We start from the raw sequence: 8387 nt of genomic DNA on the forward strand, positions 1-8387 counted from the left end.
GACACAAGAGCTTACAATCTATGAGGAAATAGGGTGACACAAGAGCTTACAGTCTATGAGGAAATAGGGGAGCACAAGAGCTTACAGTCTATGAGGAAATAGGGGGACACAAGAGCTTACAATCTATGAGGAAATAGGGTGACACAAGAGCTTACAGTCTATGAGGAAATAGGGGAGCACAAGAGCTTACAGTCTATGAGGAAATAGGGGGACACAAGAGCTTACAATCTATGAGGAAATAGGGGGCACAAGAGCTTACAGTCTATGAGGAAATAGGGGAGCACAAGAGCTTACAGTCTATGAGGAAATAGAGGGACACAAGAGCTTACAGTCTTTGAGGAAATAGGGGACACAAGAGCTTACAGTCTATGTGGAAATAGGGTGGCACAAGAGCTTACAGTCTGTGAGGAAATAGGGGAGCACAAGAGCTTACAGACTATGAGGGAATAGGGGGAACACAAGAGTTTACAGTCTATGAGGAAATAGGGGGGCACAAGAGCTTACAGTCTATGAGGAAATAGGGGAGCACAAGAGCTTACAGACTATGAGGGAATAGGGGGAACACAAGAGCTTACAGTCTATGAGGGAATAGGGGGGGACACAAGAGCTTACAATCTATGAGGAAATAGAGGGGCACAAGAGCTTACATTCTATGAGGAAATAGGGGGACACAAGAGCTTACAGTCTATAAGGAGATAGTGGGACACAAGAGCTTTCAGTCTATGAGGAAATAGGGGGACACAAGAGCTTACAGTTGTCGCGACAAAAATATATGGCCGTCTAGGGGAAGCGGAGTGTACCTTGTGAATGACGTCATATGACCCATGCTACGGCGGTAGCCTGATGAGGGACAGCAGAGTGTACCCTGCGACTGAAGTCCAGGTGACCCGTGCAGTAGGGCTGCTCACACCTAGAGTTCAGTACGTCATATGACGGAGGAATTAAATGACAGAGCCCACACAGTTATGGATTCATCAAAGAATTCCCAACAAATCGATGTCGGGCATCTTTATTTATAGCCCCCTTACAATGGGGTGTCGCAGCATCATTGGACAATTAACTATGCAGTTTATTGGTTAGTTTCCAATCCAACATTTGTCATAGGTCAACTTAACCCTTCATTTGCATACCTTCCAGAATCTTCCAAGTCAGCAGTGAATAACCTCTTGATGGAGTGCTGAGGGGCCCAAGTAGCTCGAAGTTCTTATCTTATCAACACCATATGTGTTCCTTGTACTTTAGCTAAGCATGTGGTCGGCCATTTTGTGTAGTCCTTTTCATGACTCTGTGGCGTAATATTAAATATTACTTATATACCCACATTTACATACATATAGGCACACATACATACATGTGCACCTTCATATATACATACACATACATATGCACATATATATATATATATATATACATATATCCATATATATACACATCCACATATTTCTAGTTTATGAACATTATTCTCTAGTCTTAGTGTGAGGCGTCAACCCCTCCCTTAGTATCTTGTTATTCCTAGGGCCCCTTCAGCTAACATGTGGAAGCTTCTTGATATTCTTATCTCATCTAGACATATGTCCCTAGTTTGTGAAGTAACTTCTCCTGGTATATTTCAATGGCGTCTCTAATTGCGCAGTTTTAATTCATATAACAATTATAATACCTTAATTTCCATTACATCTCCTCCTCTTATATGATTTGAAACTGGGCAATGCAATCTTCCTGCGGTGGCTTCTTAACGTCCTCCTCTTCACAGTTAGTAAAATATATATATTCACAGAACACATTATATTCTATGTTGCTATTATCTTATGCTTTTGTCAAGGATGACTCCTGTGATAACAGGTGTCTCATTACCAGTTCCTGGTCTCGTAGGTAGTTATAGTGCTTTAATCACTTTTTAACATACCAGAGAGCATTACCTGGACCTTGGTTACTTGCTCCTTAAGAGAACAGCGACATACATGATTTATTCTTACATCATGTATATACTCACCCAATATGCTACTTGATATGTCAACTCCTAAAGCTTCACACACTATACTCTAACTCCTAGAGTTTAAATTTCTAAGAAACACAACACTTTATTATCTTCCCGATCAGCCCTATTACTGCTACTCTTAATATTTCAATATATGTTAACTCAAAAACACATATACAATTTTATTATCATGACACAAATGTGTATTCTTCATTGTTTCCACTGTTTTGAGATCACCTCTGCTGTCCTACTATGTTATACCACGCAAATATCTCACTCTCCTTCCCGATCCCAAACTAAACTATCCTACAGGGGCAGGTTGCCTTACCTAACACTGGGAGAAGGGCATAAACGCCTTGGGCTCTCTTCAGGAGTCCACACCCTTTACCCATACAAGGTAACACCCCGTAGGGCATCCCCTCGCTGGAACCTATGGCAGCTATGCTATCCCTGGGTAGGAGAAGGAGCGTGCGTGTGTCTTCATGAGACAAGCAGAAGCGGAACACAATATTGTAAAGAGGTGTTTAGGAAACATATTTCAAAGTACAGTCCATCTTTGTTCAGCTGTCCATAACTCATGCAGAATGCAGTCTTTGTAAGCGAACAGTACTTGCTGCTTTGCTCTATGGCTCAATAGCTTCATAGATTAGGTCAACCAGTATGATAGACATCATGGAGATTTCTCCTTAGAGGTGATACTGGAGGGACAACAATTCCACAATGTTAGAACACATATAAATATTAGACTTTTTAAAGTTTATATTTGTCTGTTTCCCAGTCTCAATCTGTGAATTATAATTTGTGTTTTTCATCAATCTGATATTTCTTCAAAAATGCTCATTATTGGTCATTAAGTTAGACTGAGCATATTTATACATCTCTCAACCTACATTCTATACTTTAACACTCTAATTAGGCTGAGCAGCTAAGCTGGCATTTTAAAATTCTTAAGACATTTTATCACAATCCAAACATTAAACACTGAGGAGAATAAATGGATGGCATCCACTGGGCCGTAGGTTTACTTGCCTGAGCCTCATTTGCTCTGGCCTGAGATCATATCAGTAAAGTTCAGTACTCCCACTGCAATACCTATTGCTCCCAGTAGGGTGTCATACCATTACCCCTTCCCCATTATTATTATGAGGATAAGTATTACATTTATTTTACATAGGATACAATGATATATGATTACTCTCCTGCCATGGTCACTCTCTGGCAGCGACCAGCGTGAACCCAGTTTGTTTTCCCTTCAGGCTTCACTGAAGTGGCTGTTATCATCAGAACATGTTTCCAATATCCTGGCTCCAGAACATGTGTTGTATACACGGAGTCAGGATCTGGAAGGGAAGCAAACACTTATTTATGCATCAAATATAAATGTTTCTACAGGGCCTGGACATATCCAGAGAAAGTACCATACTGTATGAAAGCCGTTATTTCTATTGTCTCTGGAATCCCATACCCACAGAATTACCTCGTTCAACAATTTGGTTGCTACCTCTGTAGTGGCAAAACGATACCTGATTGGACAGGCCTTAACGTATACAGATAAGCTGTCAACACAGATATGGCATAATATACAAATTTGCAACCTTTAGAAGTGGGTAGAGCGGCCCAGGTGTGTGCCTCTGTACTGCCTTCACTACTCTCCCTATGTATGTAAAGCACAGGTCATATGCTCCTGGGTATACCTGGCAGCGACCGTGCTGAATCCAGGGACAATCCAATGTTGAGACACAAGGTTTCACATCAGTCTTTGACTGGTGTGTTTCTCTGTGTGCACAATGGGCCATCATCGAGTAGAGGGCATGAGAGAGACATAGTCAGTGGTCTCTTCACACAGACCGGCGTCCGTCTGGCTTGCCCCTGCATTCGTCCAACAGCTCAGTTATTAAGCTCACTGGAGGGGCCGGGGTTACAGGTTTGGACGTTGACCTAACCCTCTTACCCTAGGTCTTGCTACAGCTGCCTTGGCAGCAGTGCCCACACGTGCGTTTCCTTTTGCTTCTATTCAGTCCTCCTCTATTATCCCTAGCTATATGAGCAACATAAGAGCCTGCATGTTAGGCAGTAATCTGTGTATATGTCTGCCTTACCCTCTGCCGCTCTACATGCTTCTGTCAGGGCCTTCACTTCCGCCTCCTGTGCTGACAGATGAGGTGGAAATGGTTCTGCTTGTTACCTCATTCTGTGTGACTGCTACATACCGCTGTACCTGCCATGTTCCTGGTATCCTCAGCCATCTACAAAACAAGACTTAAAATCTGAGTTAGCCATCAGTTCATCATTTTACATATTCAAACCCCTCAGTTTCTTGTGACATGAAGGTAATGCGGTCAGGTGACAGGAGTGCATCCTATTACTCTAACTAAAAAAAGCTAAAATATTCTCAGTCTTTCTCCCCCCCTTCTAAATCCAGCGGAAGACCGAAGTGCGGTATAGCGCCCAACCCAGCCACATGGCTTCTGCCGGATTTAGAAGTACACCACAAAACAAAATATGGGGGTAGAAGGAACTGTACACATGTTATAAGTAAATACCACAATACTGCCCTGATACATATACTGGGCATGTCCTTGACATAAAAATGTGTTAATCCTATATTTTTAATTATCTCTCCGCCAATTAGGAATGCCAGACAAAACCAAGAGTCTGACTGTAATATACCTGTGAGGACTGTATAGCACTTGAAATAAGCAGAACTAATACATATATTCTCAATATATATCATACACAGCCTGAGCTGTACATTTTCTATGTATGTTATAATTATTTAGTACTCATGTTCACAATTTCTCTAGCACAGGTGAAATACTAATTTACCAAGGGCAGTTACAAGCATCAGCTAAAACTAAGTGTCTATATTGTAATGCTGACATTGTGTTCTTACCAAAACCGTCACTGTCCAGCAGTGGCCACCTACTGGTTGTGAGAGGCAGAAAACAAAATACATATAAACCATGTACAAATACTATAGAGATATGCAGTTATTAAATGTAAAGGGAAATTCTATCAACAGCTCAGATAACAACAAAACATATAATACTGCATTCTGAACACATTATGTGTGGGGGCAGCGGTTGGTGGTCTCCGTATGCAGATGTCTCACCAGTACAGCAGGGTAACAAATCAGTAATATTAACCTTTTATGCTGGACCCTAAGCTGTCTATACAGCGTCCCATACCTCCGCCCAATCTCTCTCAGCTGTGTTATAGTCTTTCTCTTTTCCTGGATGTCTAGTGTCTGAGCATAAAGTTGCTTGCGGAGATTGTCATTGTCAGTGTTACCTTGTATAAACTCTGTACACTGTCCCAGTCCAGTAACTGTGTGCGTATGCGAAGATGTTCCGTCATCTGTCACTACTGTGTCTGTATAGTCTAAGTTATGGACACTAATATAAGTCAATCTATTGCAATCAGCGCATCTGACAGGGGTGCTTATTGTCTCGTGGATTATCTGCCTAGTGGGCGTTTGAACACATACTTCCCCTTCCCCCTCATTTCCCAGTGAGCCTTCCATGATCCAACTGGTTATTACTAAGCCTCAGGTGTAACCTGCAAAACCATGTACAAATGTCATCACATAGGTGGATGCTCCCCCCCCCTTTGTCTATGCACAGCCGTCTGGGGCTGATACCACCCCAGTGCCGTCACGACGGGTCACTAGGCGAAAAAATCCACCTCCGTCTTGTACCCTATGGGGTTGATACCACCCCAAAGTGACCAAGATGGGTGATGATATAAAGCTTAATATAATGGCTCACTTCATCGTCCTACCCAGGTTGCGCATACCCAGGTCACGGTAGTGAATAAGCTGAATTTCACCTACCTCAGGACAAAAAGAACTTATCACTCAGAGAAACAACAACATTTTAGCCGGCCGGCATCTATACATTGGCATCCATGCCATACATGTATATAGTTATGGGAAATGGGGGCAACTCAACTGCTACTGCTGTTCATACATCAGTGACTTAAGGGCAATACAGTACATTGAGTCATTGTCCAATTCACCTCTCTGACAGTGAAATTGGATTACACATATACACTTATAATGCTGGGGAATTATCAGCTGCTGAAGACCTACAGGCACCTCACAGCAATCTATCAAACGTGTTGTTAACAAAAATCATAAAAACTCCACTAGGAATGCAATTAATTTAATTTAATTAATTAATTAATTAAGTAATAATGTAAAATATATATATACAATTCTCCCCAAGTTGCGGTGACAGCAATAAACTCTTATCTATACATATTCAGTCTCTAAGAAGTCAATTGGCAGTCTACCAAAATTAGTGTAATCTGCTACAGACGGGTTGCGGTAAGTTAACTCATTGCATCTGACAAGAACGCGCTCATCAACAGTAAGTTATTTGAATAACAGCGTCTTTAAACTAATTTAACTGCACTGTATCGTAAGTTCTGTCACATATAACGGTTAAGTCAGTCTTGTCATCTGGGTCATTATATAGCGTGCACGTGACATGTACATATATATCTGCAGGCTGTTCCCTTCTGTATTGTCAGTCTATGAAATGCTTAAAAGGTCTTATTCCCTCAGTCAAAGGGAGTCTCTGTACACACAAAACTTTGTCATCACATATAGAATAGTCATTAACACATTTAGACATACCATAAAAGTGTCAGTCTAAGACCTTGCAGCCAGCGACAGTCAATACAGGAAAAGTTACACAAAGAAATCTGACAGACTCAGGAGGAGCACAGAGGAGGGAACAGATAAGCACATTTAAAGCAGCAACATTCACTAGTACACTAAACAGCGCATCACGTCACACACCAAACCACAGAACAGGGAGCAGAGCTCAGGAGACAGGCAGTAACACAATGGGTTACTTACCGCGGTCTCTCTGTGTCCTGGTCTCCACCTCCGGAGCGTCCGTGGCTAGGGGTGCTGTTGTGAGGCCCGCTTCATTCTCCACCAAAAATGTCGCGACAAAAATATATGGCCGTCTAGGGGAAGCGGAGTGTACCTTGTGAATGACGTCATATGACCCATGCTACGGCGGTAGCCTGATGAGGGACAGCAGAGTGTACCCTGCGACTGAAGTCCAGGTGACCCGTGCAGTAGGGCTGCCACACCTAGAGTTCAGTACGTCATATGACGGAGGAATTAAATGACAGAGCCCACACAGTTATGGATTCATCAAAGAATTCCCAACAAATCGATGTCGGGCATCTTTATTTATAGCCCCCTTACAATGGGGTGTCGCAGCATCATTGGACAATTAACTATGCAGTTTATTGGTTAGTTTCCAATCCAACATTTGTCATAGGTCAACTTAACCCTTCATTTGCATACCTTCCAGAATCTTCCAAGTCAGCAGTGAATAACCTCTTGATGGAGTGCTGAGGGGCCCAAGTAGCTCGAAGTTCTTATCTTATCAACACCATATGTGTTCCTTGTACTTTAGCTAAGCATGTGGTCGGCCATTTTGTGTAGTCCTTTTCATGACTCTGTGGCGTAATATTAAATATTACTTATATACCCACATTTACATACATATAGGCACACATACATACATGTGCACCTTCATATATACATACACATACATATGCACATATATATATATATATATACATATATCCATATATATACACATCCACATATTTCTAGTTTATGAACATTATTCTCTAGTCTTAGTGTGAGGCGTCAACCCCTCCCTTAGTATCTTGTTATTCCTAGGGCCCCTTCAGCTAACATGTGGAAGCTTCTTGATATTCTTATCTCATCTAGACATATGTCCCTAGTTTGTGAAGTAACTTCTCCTGGTATATTTCAATGGCGTCTCTAATTGCGCAGTTTTAATTCATATAACAATTATAATACCTTAATTTCCATTACACAGTCTATGAGGAAATAGAGGGGCACAAGAGCTTACAGTCTATGAGGAAATAGAGGGGCACAAGAGCTTACAGTCTATGAGGAAATAGGGGGACACAAGAGCTTACAGTCTATGAGGAAATAGGGGGACACAAGAGCTTACAGTCTATGAGGAAATAGGGGGACATAAGAGCTTACAATCTATGAGGAAATAGGGGGCACAAGAGATTACAATCTATGAGGACATAGGGGGACACAAGAGCTTACAGTCTATGAGGAAATAGGGGGACACAAGAGCTTACAGTCTATGAGGAAATAGAGGGACACAAGAGCTTACAATCTATGAGGAAATAGAGGGACATAAGAGCTTACAGTCTATGAGGAAATAGGGAGACACAAGAGCTTACAATCTATGAGGAAATAGAGGGACACAAGAGCTTACAGTCTATGAGAGACTAGGGGTATTCTATAATGGTCGGGCAACAAGTGTCTATCAGGGACTGGTACAGGGTGGAGGCATCGATGTAGTGACTGGCAAAGGGAGGAGGCGATGGTGCAGTG

At 41.9% G+C, this 8387-nt stretch overlaps 1 long non-coding RNA gene across 1 annotated transcript; it reads right to left on the minus strand.

Moving 5' to 3' along the window:
* Nucleotides 1-963: 963 nt before the first annotated feature.
* Nucleotides 964-7842, minus strand: LOC136625139 (uncharacterized). The gene is made up of 2 exons (XR_010792510.1): nucleotides 4078-7842; nucleotides 964-3318 (listed from the first exon to the last, which is right to left on the minus strand). It is a non-coding gene; the product is annotated as an uncharacterized lncRNA (long non-coding RNA).
* Nucleotides 7843-8387: the final 545 nt, after the last annotated feature.

Source organism: Eleutherodactylus coqui, chromosome 4, assembly GCF_035609145.1.
Source record: "Eleutherodactylus coqui strain aEleCoq1 chromosome 4, aEleCoq1.hap1, whole genome shotgun sequence".
In the NCBI taxonomy this organism is placed as follows: domain Eukaryota; kingdom Metazoa; phylum Chordata; class Amphibia; order Anura; family Eleutherodactylidae; genus Eleutherodactylus; species Eleutherodactylus coqui.